The sequence below is a fragment of the Nicotiana tabacum genome, chromosome 21 (assembly GCF_000715075.1).
Source record: "Nicotiana tabacum cultivar K326 chromosome 21, ASM71507v2, whole genome shotgun sequence".
NCBI lineage: Eukaryota > Viridiplantae > Streptophyta > Magnoliopsida > Solanales > Solanaceae > Nicotiana > Nicotiana tabacum.
Window position 1 is genome coordinate 94,475,292 of NC_134100.1, and position 26,304 is coordinate 94,501,595.

The window sequence follows — 26,304 nt, forward strand, 5'->3', positions numbered from 1 at the left end:
TACCTTACGGATGCGGGGGTAGAGCCGATGGATTTTGTTACCAAGGTGGGGGAAGAAGCCCTTCTCATGGTATTCTTTGACGGGTGGTGGAAACCCAAAGAAAAAGGGTCAGCCGACTACTACCGTAGGCCAGCCTGATAAGCCTTCCATGGTAGCTGCAGAGTCAGCCGACGTGCCTTCTACTTCAGCAGTGCCTTCTACCAGTGCAGCTGCCATGCCTTAACCTCCTTCTTTAGAGCCTTCAGCATCAGTTCACTCCACCTAGACTTTAAGGCCGGTGCATATGCCCACTTGATAACTAGGGGTTTTAGCCTATTATTTACTCTTTTTTCCTTAGGTTTTGGGTTAAAAATGTGGAAAGATATTCCCGAAAACTAACTTAATGTGCTTGCTTGCACGGTTTGGTCAAAATGAGGAAAAGAAGATATAATCAACTTATGAAGGAGTCAAACCTGCACGAATCCAAGGCTGAGACTGGAGCGCTGAGAGCGGCAGAAAATTGCGGTCGCGGAAGGCCCACCGGTGAGGCGGCCACTATTACGTGATCCGCAAAAGTAGATTTAGAGAAGCTGCTTTGAGTACTAAAATCACTGCTGACCGCGTTGAAAAAACGCGGCCGCGAAATCATTGGCGCGGCCGCGGAGGGATTTCCGCTGAGAGTGCATCATGAGGTTCAAAGACCCTGCAAGTCAGGTTTAACGAAAGAACGTGGTCCGCGTCCAAATTACGCGGTCGCAATGGAAGCACACGCGGACGCGGTTGAAATTACGCGGTCCACAAAATTAAGCCCAATCCAAGCCCAGTATTGAAGAAACGCGGACCACGCTCATTATTACGCGGACGCGGTCAGAATTACGCATCCGCAAAACCTCTGCATGGGCATTTTTGTCCAGAAATTTCAGCCTAGTATAAATAGATCCATTTATCAATTTTAGGTTAAGTTTTGTTGAGTAGAGCACGTGAACAACTGGTTTTTCCCTTTTTGGGCAATTTTAGAGTAGATTTACCTTCAAACTTTAGATTTTCATCTTGTACTTTAATATTATGGCTTATATTTCATCTTTATCTTTGATTTATGCTGCTATTATGAGTAGATAAACCCCATAGCTAGGGTTGTGACCCAACCTAGTATGGGTATTTAATGGATCTTGAATTTTAGGGCTTAATTATTTATGAGTTAGTAATATTTAGCCTAATTTATGCTAAAATTATAGAATTAGTGGTTGCAAATACTGATTCATGCCTTTATGACTTAGTCTCTTCTTGAGAAAGAGGGATTAAGTCTAGAAAAATTAGGCTAATAAGGAATTGGAGTGAACTCAAGAGATTGATAGCCCCAATTAAAGGGTTAAACCTAGAGATAGTAATACCCGACTTGAGCAAATTTCACTTGTATTGTATGAACACCCATTTGGGCTTGAGAAAGCCAAATCGGGCAAAGTCACTCAAACTACCGAGAGGTATAGAGTGAGCATTTATGTGTGATGTTTATATCACGACCCCAATCATAACAAGCTTGTCCTAGATTCTTGATACCCATTAGATACTCACCTAGGCAGAAGTCACTTCCCTAGTGCCTTTTAACACTTGAAAACTTTCACCAAAAATATTGTACTTAGATTACACGCAGCATACTATAGTATAAAATTAGAATAGACTCAATCGCAACAATGTTTGAAAGTGTAATTAGGAATAACATGCACATCTAGATTAGTTAAATACCCAACTCCAAACCAAATAACTTCCTGTGGAAATCGATCCCGACCACATTGGGTAAAACTGCATCGACCATCCTCGCTACTCTATAGTGGTGTAGGTTTGGACCCGATCACTTTTTGGCACCGTTGCCGGGGAGTTAGACGGTGTTGGATATCTATCTAACTATTTGTGTGTCTTGTTTTTGTTTCCTTCTGTTTTTCTAACTTTTGTGTATCAATCACTTTGGGTACCAAATGGCTCATAATGATACTCTCGGACATGTTCTTACGGGGGAGGAGGTAGATGACAATGGTGAGGATGAGGTTAATCTAGAACCTCAAGTCCAAAGAAGAGGCCTCCAGGCTAATGATAACATTACAAACCCTCCCCCACCTCATCCACGGGCAGCACACCAGGTGCTACCCAAAGAAGGTTACGCAAGTGCAATTGTCCCACCCTGGAATCGGGCGCACAATTTTCAAATTACAAATGTCATGCTGACCCTATTTGAGCAAAGGGGCTTCTTCACTAGAGCTCCTCATCAAAATGCATTCAAGCATCTAAAGAGTTTTGTAGACACATGTTGGGGGAGCAAGCAGACGAACGTGTCGGAAGACGCTCTGAGATTGAGACTTTTCCCATTTTCACTTAGAGGGAAAGCTTTGGACCGGCTCGAGAGGCTACCCAACCACTCCATACACACGTGGGAAGAGTTGGCAGAAAGGTTTATAGCCAAGTTTTTCTCACCGGGTCATATGGCAGCATTGAGGGATGAGATCTTAGCCTTTAAACAAGAACCTAATGAACCCCTACATGAAATCCGGGATCGATACCGGACAATGGTCAAGGAATGCCCAAACAATGATATGGCTGAAGCAATGATTTAGCAGACATTCTATAGGGGCATCAACACGACCAGCCAGTGTGTGGTATTTCAGCTAGCTGGGGGAAATTTTATGAAAATGCCTTATGTCGTTGCTTGTGACATACTTGATGTGATGGCTCGCACATCCTCAGCTTGGCAGAGTCGGGAAAATGTTCCTCAGGGTGACCCTAATGTCATCCATCTTCACAAGGAACTTCATGTTCACGGACAAGCCATAGCCGAGTTGACAACTACTATGAATCAGTTAGCGAAGGCCTAACTTCAGCAAGTTCAAGGGACAAAGAAAGTAAATGTCATGGTCAACAAGAGGAGACAGCGTGGTCAACAAGTGTAAAACAATCAAGATCAATATGAGCAAAGTGGTAGTGGTTACAATCAAGATTATACTTATGATGATCAAAGTGAGAAAGTGTTATATGCCAATAACTACTAAGGTCAACGGAGTAATGCTCCAACTCAACAATGGAGACCGCAAGGGAACAATCAAAATTGAGGCAACCTAGGCCAAGGGAATTGGAACAATGGCAACAACAACAACTCAAACAATTAGGGGAACAACAATGAAAATTGGGGGAACAACAATAACAATTGGGGCGGCAATGGAAACCAAGGGGGTTGGAATAATAATAATCAAGGCAACCGGGGGACGGGCTTTCAAAGGCCCCCAATGTATCAACAACCCAACAATTCGCCTTCATATTCGTCTCAAGGGCAAAGTTCCTCAAATAATGAGATGGGGAGGATAGAGAGTATGTTTAAACAAATGATGGAAAGGAATGCTGACTCTGATGCCCAAATAGCCTCCCATACTACCTCTATTCGCAACTTGGAAGTACAAATGGGTCAAATTTCTCAAGCATTGAATACTCACCCTAAAGGGGCACTACCAAGTGATACGGTAGTAAACCCGAAGGGTGGGAACAATACAGGCCATGCTATGGCGGTGACCACAAGAAGCGGTAGAGGTGGAGATGCAAGCACCTCTAATCCAAAGAATATTGTGAGTGATGATGTTGTGTTGCAAGAATATGATGAGATTCAAGCCAATGATGAGAATGTGAATAATGAAGTGAGGATCGATATTGATGACAACATAGAGGAGACTCAAAATGATGTGATCCCGTCTAGGGAACACGTGATAGACATACCGGAAACAGTAGTGCCTAAAGCCAAGGCCCATTTGACAAGGCCTCCTCCACCGTATCCTCAAAGGCTTGCAAAGAAAAATCATGAAAACCAATTCAAGAAATTTATTGATATGATGAAAAGTTTGTTAATCAATGTGCCCTTGGTGGAAGCTCTCGAACAAATGCCGGGATATGCCAAGTTCATGAAGGACTTGGTAACTAAGAAGAGGTCTATGAATTGTGAGACCATCAAAATGATTCATCAAGTGAGTGCCATTGGGTACTCGATGGCTCCAAAGCTTGAAGATCCCAGTGCCTTCACAATTCCATGCACCATTGGTAGCGCCGATTTTGCAAAAACCTTGTGTGATTTGGGAGCAAGTATTAATTTGATGTCATATTCAGTGTTCAAGACACTTGGTATTGGGACACCAAGAGCTACTTCCATGAGATTACAAATGGCGGATCGGACAATGAAAAGGCCGCTTGGTATTATTGATGATGTTCTAGTCAAGGTCGACAAGTTTATTTTGCCTGCTAATTTTGTGATTTTTGACTGCGAAGTCGACTATGAGGTGCTTATAATATTGGGGAGACCTTTCCTAGCAACAGGGAAGGAATTAGTTTATGTGGAAGAAGGGGAGCACACCTTCTGAGTAGGCGATGAAAAATTTGTATTCCACATGTGCAAATCAATGAGGCAACCAAATAGTTGATGACACGAGTGCCATGATCAATGTGGAAGGAAGTTGTGTTGTTAAACCATGAGGATGATGACAAGGAAGGCTTGGTTGAATGTGCAAATGTATTGCAAGGAATGGGGTCCTACTCATATGGGCCCCGTAAACTTTCCTTGGACTTGGAAAAACAGAAGACTCCACCAACAAAGCCCTCAATCGAGGAGCCACCAACATTGGAGTTGAAGCCTTTGCCTTCACACCTCAGGTATGAATTCTTAGGCCCTTCTTCCACATTACATGTTATTCTTTCTGCTTGCCTAACTAACGTGCAGATAGACTCCACCCTTGAGGTGCTTCAAAGAAGGAAAAGGGCAATTGGATGGACTTTGGCTGACATTCGGGGTATAAGCCCCGCCTTTTGCATGCATACAATTATACTAGAGGATGATGCCAAACCCTCCGTGGAACATCAAAGGACGTTGAATGAGTCGATGCAAGAGGTTTTCAAGAAGGAAATTATCAAGTTTCTTGATGCAGGAGTTATGTACCCTATCTCAGATAGTTTATGGACTTCACCGGTACAATATGTGATGAAGAAGTGGGTATGATTGTGGTCACAAATGAGAAAAATAAGTTGATCCCCACTCGTACTGTCATCGGATGGAGGGTATGTATGGACTACATAAAGCTGAACAAAGTGACCTGCAAAGACCACTTTCCATTGCCCTTTCTTGATCAAATGTTGGACAGACTTGCCGAGCGTGCCTACTATTATTTTTTGGATGGGTATTCAGGGTACAACCAGATTCTCATTGCACCGGAAGACTAAGAGAAAACCGCCTTAACATGTCCGTATGGCACATTTGCATTCTCATGGATGCCGTTTGGTTTGTGTAATGCACCGGCTACCTTTCAGTGGTGTATGATGGAAATATTTACGGATATGGTGGAGGACTTGCTCGAAGTGTTCATGGATGATTTTAGTGTTTTGGGGGACTCATTTGAAGAATTCTTGGATAATCTTGACAAAGTGTTGGCCCGATGTGAAAAGACCAACCTAGTGCTTAATTGGGGAAAATTCTATTTTATGGTTGATGAGGGTATTGACCTCGGCTATAAGATCTCAAAGAACGGTATTGAAGTGGACAAAGTGAAATTGAAGTTATTTCAAATCTCCCTCCTCCTACTACTGTCAAGGGAGTTAGGAGCTTTCCTAGGCACGCGGGGTTCTAACGAAGGTTCATCATGGATTTCTCAAAAGTGGTGAACACCTTGTGCACGCTGCTAGAAAAGGATGCAAAGTTTGTGTTCAATGAAGATTGGATGAAAGCTTTTCAGCTTCTCAAGAATAAATTAACAACCACTCCGATCATTACCGCACCCAATTGGAGCTTACCATTTGAGCTTATATGCGATGCTAGTGACGTTGCGGTAGGAGCGGTTTTGGGGAAAAAGATCAACAAGATATTTCATCCGGTCTATTATGTAAACAAGACGATGAATGACGCCCAAGTCAATTATACGGTGATCGAGAAAGAGTTACTAGCCATTGTCTTCACCATGGAAAAGTTCAGGCCATATCTCATGGTCTCCAATGTGATTGTCCACACCGATCACACGGCACTCCGTTACTTGATGACAAAAAGGGACTCGAAGGCTAGGTTGATGAGATGGGTACTTCTGCTTCAAGAGTTTGACCTTGAAATCACTGATAGAAAAGGAAGTGATAATCAAGTGGCAGACCACTTGTCCCGCTTAGAAGAGGAGGGGAGGCCCCACGATGGCCTCGAAATTAATGATTCATTCCCGGATGAACAACTCCTCTCTGTGTCTTTGAATGGTATGCCTTGGTTCGCCGATGTGGCTAAATTTATTGTGACCGGCATTGTCCCGAGTGAGCTCTCTTCAAACCAATGGAAGAAACTCAAACGGGACAGCTTAGATTATTATTGGGATGAGCCCTATATTTTCAGGATTTGCAATGATGGTGTGATCCAGAGATGTGTTCCGGAAAGGGAGCAAATGAATATTCTTGATGCTTGCCATTCCTCGCCCTACGATGGTCATCATGGTGGGGCGAGAACTACTTCAAAGGTTCTTAGCTGTGGATTTTATTGGCCTATCTTGTATAAAGATGCAAGTGAGCTTGTTAAGAGGTGTGGCGAATGCCAAAGAGCTGGTCGAATTTTCAAGAAGGATGAAATGCCTCTCACCACTATTCTGGAGATCGATATTTTTGACGTGTGGGGCATAGACTTCATGGGGCCTTTTGTTAGTTCGTGTGGTAACACTTACATTCTGGTTGCTGTTGATTATGTTTCCAAGTGGGTTGAAGGTGTAGCTTTGCCCAACAATGAGGCACGGAGTGTGGTGACTTTCTTAAAGAAAAATATCTTCACAAGGTTTGGCACTCCTAGGGCGATCATCAGTGATAGGGGTTCTCATTTCTGCAACAAGGCCTTTGACAATTTACTTTCCAAGTATGGACAACTATGGTGTCAATCATAAGGTGTCAACGCCTTATCATCCCCAGGGAAATAAAGAGCATATTATCAAAAACTGTCAATGCAAACCGGACTGATTGGTCAAGGAAACTTGACGATGCGTTGTGGGCTTATAGAACTGCGTACAAGACTCCAATTGGTATGTCTCCGTACCGGTTAGTATTTGGGAAAGCATGCCATCTTCCGGTTGAGTTAGAACACAAGGCCATGTGGGCGCTCAAGAAGTTAAACCTTGAATAGGATGTAGCAGCCAATCTCGGGGTAGAGCAACTCAATGAACTTGATGAATTTCGGTTTCATGGCTATTCCAGCTCGTCCTTGTATAAGAAAAATATGAAGTACTTATATGACAAATATGCCCGGAACACAGAATTCAAGGAGGGTGACTTGGTTCTTCTATTCAACTCTCGGTTACGACTGTTTTCGGGAAAGATCAAGTCAAAATGGAGTGGCCCTTTTGAGGTAGTGCACGTGACTTCGTTTGGTGCTCTTGACCTGAAAAGAAAAAATGGTGAAATCTTCAGAGTTAATGGGCACCGAGTGAAGCATTATCTCAGCAAGTTTGATGACAGCCATATGGTGGCATTGATCAAATTACAATGATATTGGTAACATGCGTCGTGCCGCGACGTTAAATCGGGCGCTTCTTGGGAGGCAACCCATGTGTTTTTCTTTCTCTTTTGATTTTCTTTTTCTTCTTAGATAAAGCTTTATTTTGAACTAACTGGTTGTAAGCTTTGTGTAGGAATTACTTGTGCAGTACAAGATTGTTGCTGAAACAATTTGCCTAAGTGTGGGGAATTACACGGACCGCACTCAAAATTTCGCCGTCAGCGAGAGTTTTTCGCGAGGGCACAATTTGTCAGCGGATGTGGACTTGAAAAGTCCAGAATATCAACTCTCTGAAGTTGTATTCGCACTCGCATTCGTAATTTCGCAGTCCGCATTGATCTTATGCGGCCGCGCCCGTTAATCCGCTCTCAGCGGGACTATTTTTGAAAAGGCTCTTCAAAAGGTAAAAAGCGCGGACCGCGGTGGAATTTCGCGGACCGCGCTCAGGTAAGTCCGAAATAGACCATTGTTCATCTTCCCCTTCTTACACTTTCAATTTCATATCTCATTAATCAAGAAGCAATTTCCTACTACAAATCCACATCTGGTATGCTCAAATCTTTATATTAATTTCATCTTTTGATTTTCTTTTCTTCTAGTTTTAATTTTTCTTTTTAGTTAAGGTTTAATACATGCCACAATCTCAAAATCATGCTTAATTGATGCTTAAATTCATGTGGGTAATCGCTTTACTTGCCTAATGGGGGATAGGGTTATTAACTATGCATGTTAATTGTATTAATTTTTGCACTTAGTGAAAACCCTATCTTTCAAATGTACCAGTGCCAGCTTTTGTTTGAATTCTGCGGACCGTGGTCAATTTTACGCGGTCCGTATTCTTTAATTTGCGAGAGCTGAGTATGGTTGCATGTTCGCGAATGCGATGATTCTTCCTCGGTCTGCTTTTGAACTTGCGCGGCCGCGTCCAAAATACACGGTCCGCGCTCATGAGTTTCAGAGAGTTTGACAAACTAATTTCGCGGCCGCGTTCATTTTTACGCGGTCCGTGCTTTATCTTTCGCGGCCGTGTCGCAAATTACACGGTCCGTGGAAGACCATGATCATAGAGTTGGTAGTCTGAGTCCAACCTCTTTCACGGCCGCGCTCCTTTTTACGTGGACCGCGCTAACCATTCCGTGGACGCGCTCCATTTTATGCTGTCAGCGGATCCCTGCTTTGAGAAATAATGTGATCATATCATCTACTTTCCTTTGCTGATTCATTGAACCACAATACTAATAAGCTTTCACTGATTATGTATGCAGATAATGGTGTGATCTCGTGGCGGTACTGAGAAATCACAAGGGATGGGAGAATCCTCCCGAGGCCTGGGCAGAGGGAAACATACTGCATCCTTAGAACCTAAAAAGGTCATTGTCAAGAAACAAACTATCCAAAGACCCACTCCCGACTCTTCTGAGACTAGTGAGTATGTTCCTTCCCAGGAGATTTCTGAATGGGAAGCTGCACAACCCCCAACAAGAGGATCAATCACATCCCTAACGCCTTGTCGATGAATCTATCTCCCTGTCTTAGTCGTCTGATGGTTCAGGAGGAGGTAGTGTGACTTCCACACCACCTCGCCCACTTGCTGCAACTCTAGCCTCAACAGCGGCTCCAATGAATATTGATGATGAAGAGGATGTCCCGGATGATGGGAGAGGTGGGGATACCCGGGTTGGAGGTTTGATTAGATCAAGGAAGCCGGCAGTGTGGCAAGATAGGTTCGTGAGTGAGAAGGTCTACCCTAAATTCTGGGAATGGTGGCCACAAAGGTCGCTCACCCTTGAGCGGCATTTCATAGAAAGAGATCTTCTACCCCACAATCCCAATGTGAAGAAGCAATTTGATGAAAGAGTGGGGTGGAAATTCTTCACTAGCAAGCTACCGGAGGCCAATGAGTACTTAGTCAAAGAATTCTATGCCAATGTCGCCCACATCAAAAAGGGCACTTATGTGACTAAGGTACGGAACCAGAAGATCAGATTTGATGGCAAGACACTCAACACATATGTTGGGTTCGATGATGTGAACGAATCCCTGTACTTGGAGAAGTTGGCATTAGATGAGGCAGCCTGTCTATGGCTTGCAGAGGTGATATCCATCCCTGGGTCAACACCGGCTTGTATTACACCTGGGTTCCATATTGCTAGAAACACTTTGAGCTTTGAAGCAAAAGGGTGGTGCACCTTCGTCTGCAGCCGCCTTGATCCGTGCCTGCATGACAGTGACATTCCACTCTCTCAGTCGATCCTCATAGCGTCCATCATGGTGGGGTACCCAATAAATGTGGGGAACCTCATGGCCCAGAACATATCTAAGGCAACCGGGAAGAAATGTCCTACCCTTACCCCAATTTCATCACTATGTACCTAGAGGACCAAGGGGTTGAGGGGAGACACTTTGACACGAAGGTAAAGCCGAAAAGGCCCTTCTCTTGGTATAGCCTTTGGTCTAGACAATCCCAAGACCAAAGGCAAAGACACTACCTCCACTGGTCAGTATGAAGAGCCAAGGGTAGTGGCTACTGGGTCCGAGCCTTCCACAACCGAAGGTTCATCTGCTGATATGCCACCTCCGTCCTCAGGGCCATTAGTTTCTGCCCCACTATTTATGCCTTCCTCCTCATCTTACCTTCAGACTGCACTACGGCTTAATCGAACTTTATCCAGCATCAACAACTGGATATAGGTAGCTACATCAAAGCTATCTGCCTTATCCAGTGCAGTCGCAGCACAGGTAGCTCTAGCACAGCTTCAGATGCCTCCGTCAGTAGAGGATTCATTGAAGAAGATCCTTGACAACCAAAAGCAAATTCTGGAGACTCTGGGTACTCATGCGAAGGTAATCAAGGAGATGGGAAAACAGGTTAAGAAGGTGAAGAAGAATCAAGAGCTGTTAAAGAAAGAGGTGGAGAAGCTTACTTCCACCGGCGATATTCCTCTGGACCTCCTTATGGAGGAGACTGCACCGGCATCACAAATAGCACATGCATCAGAGCAGGAGGCTGACAGAGAGCCGGTGAAAAGATTTGCAAGATTTGTGATACCCCAAACCGAGGACCTGGAGATCCTGTTAGAGGATCCTGATTGTGTTGAGACAAATACCACATAGGGAGTTTTCTTTACTTTCTATCCCTCCCCTCCCCTGATCTTATTTTTACTTTTAGCATTGAAGACAACGCTAACTTTATTTGGGGAGGGGGGGGGTCTTATTTTGATTTGATGACTGGCATGTAATAATTATGATACTATTTTTCTTTACTTTTACTTATCGTTATTTTCATTTTCTTTATTTTTCACTTTTGGTATGTATATAACTTTACCATTCCATATATATATATATTCATCCCCATTTTGTGTATATTCGTTTCACTTCCCTATTGTACCTATTCATTTTACTTTCCGTATTTTACTTTATAACTTCTTTTGTATTTTTTCTTAATATCTTAGCTTCTTATTTCCTTTAGTAATTTCTTTTTGAGTTTGTAGCCTCTTTTTACATTTCTGCGTGATCAATAAGCCTTTGGTTTTCTTAATTCCACGGTTCTTTCCAAAGGTGTATGTTGTGTGAACCGGGAGGCTCTTCCCAACGATGGATGGCATGACAACCTTCTTAAGGGATTGAGTCTATTTTCTTTTCTATTTTGATATATAGTAGTAATGAATAAAAGTGTCTCAAGCAGGCTTCACTTGGCACTAACACACTTACCTTCGATCTCATGGTTATAGACAAGTTTGTTGACGAGATTAGCTCTAGTTGTGACCTTTAGACTCTTGAGTTGACTAAAACTACCATCAAGTGGTTTCCTTGGGCCATCTGTGATATTCAATCTTAACTAGGGTTGTTATGGGCCCTCGACTCTATTCTCTTTAACAATCCATTAGCTTGAGAGGGAGGTGGGGTATTGAATTGCAAGTCCAAGTCTCGTGCCAATAAGTCTAGAACTTGCCATGAATGTTTGTCTAGGCAAAATTCTAAGTGTAGCTCGACTTGAGAAGTGATTATAGGCTCTCCTTAGTCCCATTTGAACATTTGAAAACTTCCGTAACCTACCATTATGATATCCTTAGTCAACCCCTTTGAGCCTAAGCCATTTTCATTCAATAACTTCATTAGAATCCCTCATCCATTTTATAATGACCCTCTCTTGGCACCCCATCTTTCCTTAGCATTCATGTTGAACATTTGAAAAAAAATAAGTTTGGGGGAGAGACGAAGAATTACAAAGTGATGAAAGGTTCAAAGAACAAAAAGAATTGATGGAAAGGAAAGGCAAAGAAAGGATGAAAAAAACAAAAAGAAGCATGTCAAAAATAAAGTAAAGGTTGAAAGGATTCAAGAAAACAATGTTTAAAGGCAAGGAATGATGAGAAAGGGAGAAAAATGATTGTCATGAACAAGAAAGAGTAACAATGTGTCTCTCTAGTTCCCCCGAGGAAGAAGAAAATGACTCAAAGAGTCAAGCAAGTATGAACCGAAATAAGAAAATAGAGTGCTTAAGGAAAGATGAAACTATCATAGTTCAATGTATCCTAACTTGATCCAAAAAGCCTTCATTACATCCTGCTAAATCCCTATATGATTTCAAGTTGAGTGAGCTTGCATTAGTGGTGATTTACATAAGGGGCAAGCTTATGGTACTTAGAGCCGAACTTGTGGCATTCTTTTGAGAGTGATGAGTGCACTTCTTTACAATCCTTCTTTTGAGTGTCACATTCTATAAAGTGAGATTTGCTCATGGGGAGTAGAGGAGGAGGAGTTCGGGATCCACAATGACCTACGTGAGAGAGAAAACTTCCTTGATGAATTGAGTCAACTCTTGATGCTTTTGTGTCACATTAGAACTATGGAAGTCATAGCATGATGTTGTTGATAATGCATTTGTGTTGAGGGTAATTGTTTGTCCCAATTGATGTTTGATGAAGTCACCTTATGACAGCTGAAATTTTCATTTCTTTTTCTTGTGGAGGTGGGAATTACCTTGTTTGCTTGAGGACAAGCAAAAGCTTAAGTTTGAGGGAGTTTATAACTAGGGGTTTTAGCCTATTATTTACTCTCTTTTGCTTAGGTTTTGAGTCAAAAATGTGTAAAGGTATTCCCGAAAACTAAATTAATGTGCTTGCTTGCAAGGTTTGGTCAAAATGAGGCAAAGAAACCATAATCAACTCATGAAAGAGTCAAACCTACACGAAGCCAAGGCTGAGACTGGATCGCTGAGAGCGGCAGAAAAGCGCGGCCGCGTAAGAACCACCACTGAGGCGACAACTTTTATGCGGTCCGCGAAAGTAGATTCAAAGAAGCTGCTTTGAATACTAAAATCACCACTGACCGCGTTGGAAAAACGTGGCCTCGAAATCTTTGGCGCGACCACGAAGGGATTTGCGCTAAGAGCGCATCTTGAGGTTTAGAGTCCCTACAAGTCAGGCTTAACTGAAGAACACGGTCCGCGTCCAAATTATGCGGCCGCGATGGAACCACACACGGACGCGGTTGAAACTACGCGGTCCGCGAAATTAAGCCCAATCCAAGCCCAATATTGAAGAAACGTGGACCGCGCTCATTATTACGCGGCCGCGAAAGCTCAAGCGCGGACGCGGTCAGAATTAAGCGTCCGCGAATCCTCCACAGGGGCATTTTTTGTCCGAAAATTTTAGCCTAGTATAAATAGATCCTTTTATCAATTTTAGGTTAAGTTTTGTTGAGTAGAGCATGTGAACAACTGGTTTTTCCCTTTTTGGATAATTTTAGAGTAGATTTACCTTCAAACTTAAGATTTTCATCTTGTACTTTAATATTATGGCTTATATTTCATCTTTATCTTTGATTTATGCTGCTATTATGAGTAGATAAACCCCATAGCTAGGGTTGTGACCCAACCTAGTATGGGTATTTAATGGATCTTGAATTTTAGGGCTTAATTATTTATGAGTTAGTAATATTTAGCCTAATTTATGCTAAAATTATAGAATTAGTGGTTGCAAATACTGATTCATGCCTTTATGACTTAGTCTCTTCTTGAGAAAGAGGGATTAAGTCTAGAAAAATTAGGCTAATAAGGAATTGGAGTGAACTCAAGAGATTGATAGCCCCAATTAAAGGGTTAAACCTAGAGATAGTAATACCCGACTTGAGCAAATTTCACTTGTATTGTATGAACACCCATTTGGGCTTGAGAAAGCCAAATCGGGCAAAGTCACTCAAACTACCGAGAGGTATAGAGTGAGCATTTATGTGTGATGTTTATATCACGACCCCAATCATAACAAGCTTGTCCTAGATTCTTGATACCCATTAGATACTCACCTAGGCAGAAGTCACTTCCCTAGTGCCTTTTAACACTTGAAAACTTTCACCAAAAATATTGTACTTAGATTACACGCAGCATACTATAGTATAAAATTAGAATAGACTCAATCGCAACAATGTTTGAAAGTGTAATTAGGAACAACACGCACATCTAGATTAGTTAGATACCCAAATTCAAACCAAAATAACTCCATTTGGAAATCGATCCCGACCTCGTTGGGTAAAACTGCATCGACCATCTTCGCTACTCTATAGTGGTGTAGGTTTGGACCCAATCACCACTCATCCACTATCTGCACTGCGAGTCTCCCAGACACTAGTGAGCTTCAACAACTGGAAGCAGACAGCTACTACAAAGCTGTCTGACTTATCCAGTGCAGTTGCAACACAGTCATCCACCCCGGCACCCCTGATTCCTTCAACAATGGAGGACACATTGAAGAAGATCTTGGAAAACCAAACCACCATCATGAACACCTTGGTAGCACATGGATCAGTGATTGGGGAGCTAGGGAAGCAGGTAAAGATAATGAGGAAATCCCAGGCATCCAAAAAATCAGTTGACATGTTGAGGAGAGAGGTGACCAAGATAGCATCAGCTGGTGAGCTTCCATTCGATTTGCTCATAGGGTCAGACCCACCAGCATCATCAGCTCCAGTAGCATCATCTGTTCCAGTGGCACCAGCTGGCCAGTCTGACACTGTTGAGGTGGTGCGACAGATGTTCACCCACCAGTTACTCCCAAAGTCGAGGATGATGAGATCCAGTTAGAGGAGACTGAGGGCGGTTACGCTGCTATGGACACAGTCACATAGGTAGTCCTCTTCACTTTTACCCCTCTTTATTCTTATTTTGTTAAGCATTGGAGACAATGCTTACTTTTATTAAGGGGGAGTGGGAGTTTATTGGATATTTTGGATGATTTGACATTTGGTTTGTAATAACTGTTTAATTCAGTAGCTTCTTTTTAATCTAATAGCTTCTTTTTAATCTAGTAGCTTCTTTTTATGTTTGGATATTTGGATGACTTGACATTTGATTTGTAATAACTGTTTAATCCAGTAGCTTCTTTTTAATCTAATAGCTTCTTTTTAATCTAGTAGCTTCTTTTTATGTTTGAGTGGACAATAAGCCTTTGATTTTATTAATGCCACAGTTCTTTCCAAAGGTAGTTTTTGTGTGAATCGGGTGACTCTTCACAACAATGGATGGTGTGACAACCTTCTTAAGGGATTGAGTCTGTTTTTGGTGTTTAGGTAAGAATAGTAGTAATAAGGAATAAAAAGACCTAATTGAGTCAAGCTCGAAGAGTCAAATATGCTTCACTTGGTACCAACACACTTAACTACGTGCTTATGGTTAGAAATAAGTTTTTTTGGGGGAAAGAAATAGCTCTAGTTAGTGACCTTGCAACTCTTGTGTTGACTTAGGCAGTCATCGAGTAGTTTAGTCGAGCCATAATGATTTTCAAATCTTGATTATGGTCGTTGTGGGCCCTCGACTATATCTTTTTTAACAATCCAGTTGTGTGAGAGGTGAGATATTTTTGTTGCAAGTCAAAGTACAGGTACAAATGGTCTAGAACTTGCCCCGAATGTATTTCAAGGTGAAATTTTAAGTTTCGCTTGGCTTGAGAAGTGATTGTAGGTTCTCCTTGACCCACTTGAAATTTTTCATGGCCTACCAATGTTGTTATCCCTAGTCAACCCATTTAAGCCTAAAGCCCTTCTCATTTGATCACCATGTTACAAGCCTTTACCAGTTCTGGCATGACTCTCTCTTGGCACCCAAGCTTTCCTTAACACTCTTGTGAAAATATTGGCTGAAAATGTAAGATTGGGGGAGAGACGAGGAGTTTGAAAAAGGTATCAAGGCACAAAAACAGAAAAGAAATGAAGAAAAGAAAATGCAAGAAAAAGAAAGAAGAACAAAAAGAAAAATGCAAAAAGAAAGTGAATAAGTTGAAGAGTTGAAGGGATTTCAAAGAATAGTAATGATGCAAGGCATGGAGAAAACAAATAAGGAATAAAACGAATATCATAACCAAGAAGGAGTGAAATTAAGTCTCTCTAATCCCCCTATGGAAAAGAAAATGCCTCAAAAAGTTGGCAAAACATGAGCCGATAAGAGAAAATGGAGTGCTTAAAGAAAGAGAAATCGTTCTATCATAGCATATCCAACCTTAGTCCAAAAGTCTTCATTACATTCCGAAAAATCTCTACATGATTTCAAGCCGTGCGACCTTACATTAGTGGTGATTTACATTAGAGACAAGCATATGGTACTTAGAGTCGTACTTGTGACATTCTTTTGAGAGAGATAAGCGAACCTTTCAAAAAATTTTGAATTGAGTGCCACATTCTTTAGTGAGTTAAGCTAACGGAGAGTAGAGGAGGAGGAGTTTGGGATCCACAATGACCTACATGAAAGAGCGAGTTTTCTTGATGAATAAAGTCAACTCTTGATGCTCAAGTGTCACATTAGAACTATTTGCGCTTAAAAGCTCAACTCATCGTCTTGTTGATAATTCATAAGTGTTGTGGGTAATTGTTGGTCCCAATTGATGCATCTTTGATTAGCTGGAATAGCTCTTAACTTGTGGAGGTGAGAATTACTTTATTTGCTTGAGGAAAAGCAAAATCTTAAGTTTGGGGGAGTTGATAAGTGAGAATTTTGACTACTTATTAGCGCATTTTAGCTTTTATTTTAGTCTAAAAGCGTTTAATTGTGTCCCCAAAAACTGATGAAATATGCTTAATTACAGGAATATTGGAAAATGAGTCTCTAAGATGAAATCCTACTAAAGAAGGAGTGATCTGAATTCAAAAACAAAAATAGACACAGAAGCTTAAAGTGCGGACTACAGAATATCATCTACAGCCGCAGATTGTGCAGAAGAACTTATCAGAGATAAGTGAGAAGTACGGCCGCAGAAGCTAGGCAAGAGCAAAAGTTCAGAGAACCTGTTAACGAAAGTGCGGATCGCACAATTATTGTGCAGCCGCAGAAGATCAGCCACGCGGCCGCAGTTGCATTTGTGCGGTCCGCAAAAAAGCCATGTGTGGCCGCACTCAGAAATGTGAGGACCACAGAAAGAGAGATGCGTCTACGATTCAGAATTGTGCAGCCGCAAGATTCTAATCCTATTAGGTTGAAGCAAAAGTGCGTACCGCACATGGAATTGTGCGGCCGCAGAACCTCCGAAAGGGCATTTTTGTCCGAAAATTCCAAATCTGTATAAATAGAAGAGTTTCACTTTTTTAGGTCATGTTTTGGCATCAACAGCTACAGTAGACGTTTCTTTTTACTCTTTTTAGTAGTTTTTGCCATTTTGAGTTTTTTAAATATTGATTTCATCATTTTAATTATCAATATGGGTTTAATTATCACTTCTTCGTTCTCTTCCAATTTAAGCATGAGTAGCTAGATTCTCACGAGGGTTGTCACCCAACCCTAGTGTGTGAACTTAATGGGTGTTTGATTTATTGCTTCTTTATGGTTGGGTGTTGATTATCTAGCCTAGTTCTTGCTTTAATTTGAAGAATTAATAGTTGCAAGCATTATTTCTTGCCTATTTGACTTGGTCTCTACTTGAGAAAGAGATATTTAGTTTAGTAAAACTTGGCTAGCAAGAAATTGGGTCAATCGAGAGATTGATAAGCCCAATTAAAGGATTAAACCTAGAGATAGTAAAACCCGACTTGAGCTTATTATCAACTGCTTTGTTCAATACCCATTTGGACTTGAAAAAGCCAAATTGGGCAAAATCACTCTTTGACCGAGAGGTATCGAGTGAGTACTTGAGTGTTGATAGCTATAATACACCCTGGCCAATAAAATAAGATTTAAGGCTTACAACCCATTAAGCGAACACCTAAGTGAAGGTCATAGCCCTAGGCCTTTTATATCATTTGAAAAACAACCAAAAACAATTTCCTAGTTTGTAATCTTAGTTTAAATTAGACCTAGAAACAACTCAAGTTTGTGGAAGTGCAATTTGAGATAGTTCATACTCATACACTGCAATTTATACTCCTAAATCCCATGTATAGCTTCCTGTGGAATTCGACCCCGACTCCTTGTTGGGTATTACTATTGCAATTGACTGTTTCATAACCTTGAATTGAAGTGTGAACTTAGACGAGATCATACATAACTAAACAACTAAGGATTTAGGCAAATTCTAGGAAGCACTCACTTTAACGATTGTTCCAGCCCAAAAGGTGCAAAAACTATTACCTAACCATAGAATTTAACTCAACATTATATATGAGATGTGCAGACTCAACCAACATTATAAGAATAAACAGTTTGCATTACCCAAAAGCTCTGCATCTGAAATAAATCTTATGCATATTCCGTTCTAGATCCAATTTCAAAAGAATGTAAAGATGTCTTGACTGATTGAGATGCACCTAAATGTTATCATATATATGCTTGAGAATTCTTGCAAAGGAATAATGTCGACATGTCCACAATATTTCTCGTTAAGGATATGTCTCAACATATTCCTTCTGAAATTGCACCTTAAAACCATAATATATACTATCCTTTCAAGACATGATATCACAAGAGTAGCAAGATAGATTGATTTTGATGAAGAGACAGATTTTTAAGACTTATGTAACAGATTTTCATGTGGCCAAGAGACAGGCTACTTATGAAAGCGAAGGCAGCAACAATATGCTGCTGCTTATGATCTTTTCTTTTAATTGATTTTGATGTTTTACTGAAATTCCATGGCATATCACCCCACAAACAAAGTGAGAGAGTGTGCGAGAGAGAGAAAAAGTTATACATTAATTCTCAACTACTAATTAAATTTACAAGACAGAGAATTACGCATCTTACAATGGTATGTGCGAAGTATTACGGCTTAAATTTTCACCGAGAAAAGTCTAAATATAAAGACGTAAACCGTTTAAAAAGTTAAAAATGCATGTGTGTGTATCATCTTGTACTTCCTTCGTCTCATTTGATGTGAAGGACTTCGGAGTTTGCGGGTCAAATTAAAAGGTTAATTTCTGGTGTGAATTCGGCACAAAATTCTCCAAGTTGTTTTTAAATAAAGTTCACAATTTTAAAAAGTTCATGAATACCACTATAAGTTAATATAATTAATAATTTAAATATAATAACGTCACATAAAATAAAACATACTGTTGAATTTCTCTTTGTTGCATGACCTTCTGAGCTCAATGATTTACTTAGAGGTTGAGTTAGAATTTAAATTTGAATTCTGAACTTATAATTTTATTCACAGCTTGTTTTATTAATTGGGTTCACAACTAAGCATGTATACATATATAGAGAATTTCCTAATACAAATATAAAATTTAAGCAAAAGTTACTGAGTTCGTCAAAACTCCTACCGAATATTATAGCTCCGCCCTGTGACAATAATGAAGAGAAAGACAACATAGTTTGAGGTCTACTACTAAATATATTATTCGCTTAATTGTGATCCTATTTGCACCAGAATGGAGAATAATCTTTACTACTCGTATATATGATTACATGTAAAGTGAATTTTTGATGTGTGGCCTAATGTAGACAAGCATATGGTTTTGTCACATTCTCATGTATATTACACACTTCCTAACGTGACAACCTCCGTCAAAATGAGTCCTGAGTTGGCTCTTAACCTTATATAGGCAAATGGTTTCCTCACCTATTTAGTCCACAAACACAGTTCTTAGTATCTTATCAAAGAGATATACACAACATCTAATTTCTCATATTTCAATATTTTCATAGTCCAATAATTAAAGATGTATACAATGTCTAACATTTTCGAGAATATTGGGTTCCAAAAGAGAAGGTTGTGTTCAGATGGAGATGATGATAGAGACAATGGGTATGATCATGCCCGAGTAGCATGCTTAGAAGGAGGTGGTGACGATGATGATGCAGACTATGACTATGCTCCTGCAGTATCCTTGGAAGGCGATGATGACGATGATGGAGACTATGATTATGCTCCAGCTGCATGATATTCAATGAAAATTCTTGGCAATGGTATACTTCTCTTTAGAAATATATAGGTTTATATAATATATTAGTTGAAACATTTTGCGGATTCAGGTCTACACCAAGGTGTTAGGGACTCTGACATCACTTGCTTATTAGATGTATCTTTTTCTTGACAATATTATTTTGAATAATTTATTCAGAAAAGTGACATGGGTTATATAGTTAAATGTAGTCTCACTTGATGATGTGATCGTATTATAATTGGTCACAAGATAATTACGATCAGCAAACGATAGAATAGCTTTACCTATTCCATATGCATTACATGCGCTATTAGTCTATTGTTAAAAACTTGTTTATTGTGATTAATTAAATCAAGTTTGCAGCATTACCAAGTTAATCTTGGACACCCTGTAAGATTTCACACTTCGGGCCTAAATTATCTCACAGATGATTTAATTCTGATTGCTAGAGCAAACAACAAAAATTGCAATACCATCATAAATACACTTGCAATGACTTTAACAATCACGTCATTTAATAAATAATTATAGGTAAATCTTTATACAAACATTAATTGGTTATCTGATAATAATGATAACTTGTACATACTTCACTAATAAACATTGTTTGTGTCAGAAGAATGCTATGCTCTCATAAAGAATAAGACCTAGAAAATTTATCTATTGATCTCGTTGAAATATTTAAAAAAGAAAGTGAAAAGATCCAAATATATCCTTAATTTTTGAGTTTTTTCTAATATTTTTCCTTTGTTTGTCTTTCCGTCTATGAAAGTTCCGACCGATATCTTTTGTGTCAAATATATCCCATTAGTTGTTTTCACCGTGAAAAAAAAATTGGTCTAATTTAGGTGATATGGTGAAAGCCATATTTAAACTAGTTAAATTGTTTAGTGATATAGTTGGACATTTTCAATTGCTTAGAGATATATTTTCAAATTGAAGAATTAACCCAAATAGCCGCCCACTCAATCGTTTAAACCAAAAATAGCCAGTGGATATATAATATATACATCATAATTTATGTATTATATATGTATATTTGTATATAATTAATGTATAATCTATGTATATAACTAGAAAAAATAAACAATGACTTTGGCCGGCTACTTTGGTAAAGATCCCTTCCAAATTATTATAGAGGATACAAACCAACTTGATAGTTTAGGGGTACAAGATCATAAGATGTTGTAGAAGAATAGTTTGCTTTCTCTTTTACCTAAAAGTTCTGCATCTGGAATAACTTTTATGAGTATTTTGTTTTATATACAACTTGAGAACTCATGCACAAAAAAGAATGTCGACATTTCACAATATTTCTGGTCAAAAGACCTGTACTCGACATTGTAGTCACATATTCGTTTTTGCAGTGTAACCCTGTCTAGGTGGCATGCCAACTATGCATCCACGTGGATTATACACACGTTTCCACGGGCTAAGATTGGTACATTTGGGTCTTAATTTTGGCCTACACCAGCAAGCTACAACTTTATCTAGAACATGTTCTTAATTCCCTTTCAAGACTTTATTCTATCGTTTTAATTTTTATGTTAAACTTTAAAGGAAATTGTAGCATATGTGGCGAAAAGACTGCGATTTGAAAGTAAAGGCATATTTTTTATTTATTAATAATGTAGGAGTATATATGTTCCTTTTAATGGATTTTACTTAAATCCAATCCATGATCTGCCACCCACAAAAGTTAGAGAGAGGGATCTCTATCTCCACCTCAAAAGTAGCTTATGGATCTGCACATTCTTAAGCTAACTCAACACACTTCCTGACGTGCCGACTGCGTTCAAACGAGCCCTTAGAGTTGGCTCCTCCATTTATATAATCAAATGGTTTCTTCACCAATCATACACACCACAAAAAACCATTATTCATATCTATTCCAAGATTTCTATAGTCCAATAACTAAGAGATATATACAATGTCTAGCATTTTCAAGATAATTGGTTTCGAGAAGAGAAAATCGTGTTTGGACGGAGACGACGACGGGGATGACGGGTACGATTATTGTTGGCCCAAGTGAATGTTTGTTTTGAAGATTGACAAAGGAAGCTCAGCATGAATCAGGTTCATCCCTTGTGTGTATAGACACGGGCAGATTCGAGCATGTGGGATGTACTTGAAGGAGATAAGCTTAACTTGGTATAATTGATATCTCCTGATCGAAAAGGTTGCATAATTGATAAGGAGAAGGACTCCTTAATCGAAGAGAACACTATCCAAGATAATGGAGGAGTTAGAAGTTGAGATCAACTAGAACTCTTCCACCAAGGAAGAGTAGCATTAGAACTCTAGTTATTTCTTCATCTACTAACTCTATATATTGCATGATGTTCTCATTCTACGGGTATGCACAAAAACAAAAGTTAAACGTGAATTGAGAGCAAAATAGCAAGGCATTTTGCAAGCAATTCGTGTGTGATTCAAGTGTACAAACCTGAAGCTACATGAACCAGATAGAAGAACCAATTCCAAGTGTCTGTCTTTTATTCTAGTTCAATTGTAGTAGGTGTTTTCATATTGTACCTTTCAGTTTTATCTAAAGGCAATTATAATAGGTACTCAGAGTATTCAAGTTAGAGTTAACTTGAAGTTGTCACAGCAGTTAGAGGTTGGTTGCCACAACGGGATTAGAGTTAATCCTAGGTTTACAAAAGTGTTTTGTAAATGCAGTTTTTGGCTCAGTGATTTAGTGAAGAGTTTGGGAAAGTCCTACTGAGAAGTAGGTCGTGGTTTTTTCACCTTTTGAGCCAGGTGTTTTTCACGTAAAATACTTGTGTTCTTTACTTTTTGCATTTACTATTTCAGCAATAGTAGGTTAAGGAACACATAGAAGAACCCGGTCCTTCCATAATGAGTTTAAGCGAAAAATTAGACACCACACAAATAACTCCCCCTCCCTCCCCCCCCCCCCCATGGTATTGAAGTTAAAACATCAATTAGTAACAGAGCAGGTTATGCTTGAAAATGCTAACACCTTAGAAGAAGATCAAGATGAGTACACCACCTGGAAACTGGGAAGGGCAATCCACTGCTAGGCCACCACTCTTCAACGACCAGTATTACTCTTGGTGGAAAAACAGGATGAGAGATCACATTATAGGAGAAGACTATGATCTATGGGATATTGTCACAGATGACCCACTGGCTACCATGAAGATAAATACCGAAGGAGAAGAGGTGGCAAAGACAAGAGCCTACTGCATTGCTAACGACTTGAGGAAATAGGAGAAGAATGCTAAAGCCAAGAAATGGCTTGTTTGTGTACTCGTTCCATATGAGTACAATATAATTCAAAGTTGTACCTCTGCTAAGGAAATCTGGGACACTTTGCAAGTGGCCCATGAAGGAACACCTCAATTGAAGAGGTCCATAGGAACACTATTATATTCTCAATATGAGAATTTCACCATGAAGGAAAGGGAAACCATCCAAGATATGTATACAAGATTCACCACACTGACAAATGAACTTAAGTCTCTTGGAAAGATTATTCCTGAAGAAGACAGAGTTGAGAAGATTTTGACAAGGGTTCTACCAGTTACTTGGGAGAGCAAAATCACTGCCATTCAGGAATCAAAGAACATTGCCACTCTTAAGTTGGATGAGCTAATTGAAAATCTCACTGCTTATGAACTTAGAAGGCAAACCATGAAGATGGATGTACCCAAGAAAGAAAGGAGTCTGGCACTCAGAAACACTGAAGCTTCTGATCTAGAAGATGATGAAATGGATATGATCACAAAGGACTTCAAGAAGTACCTAAAGAGAGGAAAGGGTCCTTCAAGAAGTGGAAGCTACAGCAAACCAAAGATTCCTAAAAGGCAAACCAATGAGGGATGCTACAAGTGTGGTAAGACTGATCACCACATCAAGAACTGTCCTCAATGAAAAATTGAATGGAAGAAGGAAAGAGCTGAACGAAGAAACAGGAAGAAGGAACATGTTCAACCCAAGAAGAACAAAGGATCAACAAAGGCTATGGTTGCTGCTTGGGGAGAAAGCTCAGATGATGAAGATGTTCAACCGACCGAAAAAATCGAATAACCGAAACCGAAATAAAAAAAAAATTCGGTTCGATCAATTTTTTCGGTTCGGACCGAAATATGCCCACCCCTATTCTCAGGTATATTACACACTTCCTAACGTGACAACCTCCGTCAAAATGAGTCGTGAGTTGGCTCTTCCCCTTATATAAGCAAATGGTTTCCTCACCTATTTAGTCCACAAACACAATTCTTAATATCCTATCAAAGAGATATACACAACATCCAATTTCTCATATTTCAATATTTTCATAGTCCAATAATTAAAGATGTATACAATGTCTAGCATTTTCGAGATTATTGGGTTCCAAAAGAGAAGGTCGTGTTCAAATGGAGATGATGATAGAGACAATGAGTATGATTATGCCCGAGTAGGTGGTGACGATGATGATGCAAATTATGATTATGCTCCTGCAGTATCCTTGGAAGGCGATGACGACGATGATGCAGACTATGATTATGCTCCAGCTGCATGATATTTAATGAAAATTCTTGGCAATGGTATACTTCTCTTTAGAAATATATAGGTTTATATAATATATTAGTTGAAACATTTTGCGGGTTCAGGTCTACACCAATGTGTTAGGGACTTTGAGATCACTTGCTTATTAGATGTATCTTTTTCTTGACAATATTATTTTGAATAATTTATTCAGAAAAGTGACATGGGTTATATAGTTAAATGTAGTCTCACTTGATGATGTGATCGTATTATAATTGGTCACAAGATAATTACGATCAGCAAACGATAGAATAGCTTTACCTATTCCATATGCATTACATGCGCTATTAGTCTATTTTTAAAAACTTGTTTACTGTGATTAATTAAATCAAGTTTGCACCATTACCAAGTTAATCTTGGACACCCTGTAATCTCACAGACGATTTTATTCTGATTGCTAGAGCAAACACCAAAAACACATCATAAATACACTTGCAATGACTTTAACAATCACGTCATTTAATAAATAATTATAGGTAAATTTTTATACAAACATTAATTGGTTATCTGGTAATAATGATAACTTGTACATACAACAAAAACAACAACAACCCAGTATAATCACACTAGTGGGGTCTGGGGAGGGTAGTTTATACCAGACCTTACCTCTACCCTGGGTAGAGAGGCTGTTTCCGATAGACCATCGGCTCCCTCCGTACAAGAACTCTTCACCTTACTCTTGGAGTAACTGGAACTCACAACCTCTTAATTAGAAGTGGAGGGTGTTCACCACTAGACTCATGTCATAAACTTGTACATACTTCACTAATAATCATTGTTTGTGTCAGAAGAAGGCTATGCTCTCATAAAGAATAAGACCTAAAAATTTTATATATTGATCTCGTTGAAACATTTAAAAGAGAAAGTAAAAAGATCCAAATATATCCTTAATTTTTGCGATTTGTCTAATATTTTTCCTTTGTTTGTCTTCCGGTCTATGAAAGTTCCGACCGTTATCTTTTGTGTCAAATATATCCATCCCATTAGTTGTTTTCGCCGTGAAAAAAAAAATTGGTCTAATTTAGGTGATATGGTGAAAGCCATATTTAAACTAGTTAAATTGTTTAGTGATATAGTTGGACATTTTCAATTGGACATTTTAGAGGTATATAGTTGGACATTTTAGAGGTATATTTCCAAATTGAAGAATTAATCTAAATAGCCGCTCAGTCAATCATTTAAACTAAAAATAATTAGTAGAGGTATAATATATGTATCATAATTTATGTATTATATACGTATATATATGTATAATCTATGTATATGACTATAAAAAGTAAACAATGACTATGACCGGCTACTTATGTAAAGATCCCTTTCAAATTATTATAGAAGATACAAACCAACTTGATAGTGTAGGGGTACAAGATCTCTCAACACCCCTTTAGACTTTCCAAATAATTTAAGGCAAAGTTGAAGGCGAGTCTGAATCTGGCAAGATCTAGCATGAAAGAGCTGGGAATCATCACTGTAATATATATTATCTTACTGTGTCGATTTTAGTAAATTTTTGGAGGCAGGGTTAACTGTCCTAGAGGTGTATCTAATTCTTCAACAAGGTATATAAGGTAACTTTCTTTCTTGGCATGAATTGGTATAAGTCTCTCTCTCCCTCTAAAGGAATTCTGTATTGTAGAATTTGGTCGTTTTGAGTCCTTCTCAATGATGTTGTTCTGTTCTTGTGCATACTTGATGCCGTAGAAGAATAGTTTGCCTTCTCTTTTACCTAAAAGTTCTGCATCTGGAATAACTTTTATGAGTATTTTGTTTTATATACTACTTGAGAACTCATGCACAAAAAAAGTATGTCGACATTTCACAATATTTCTGGTCAAAAGACATGTACTCGACACTTCCATCATCATCATCATACCCACTAAAATTCCACTATTGAAATCTGAGGAGAGCAAAATATACGCAGACCTTATCCCTAC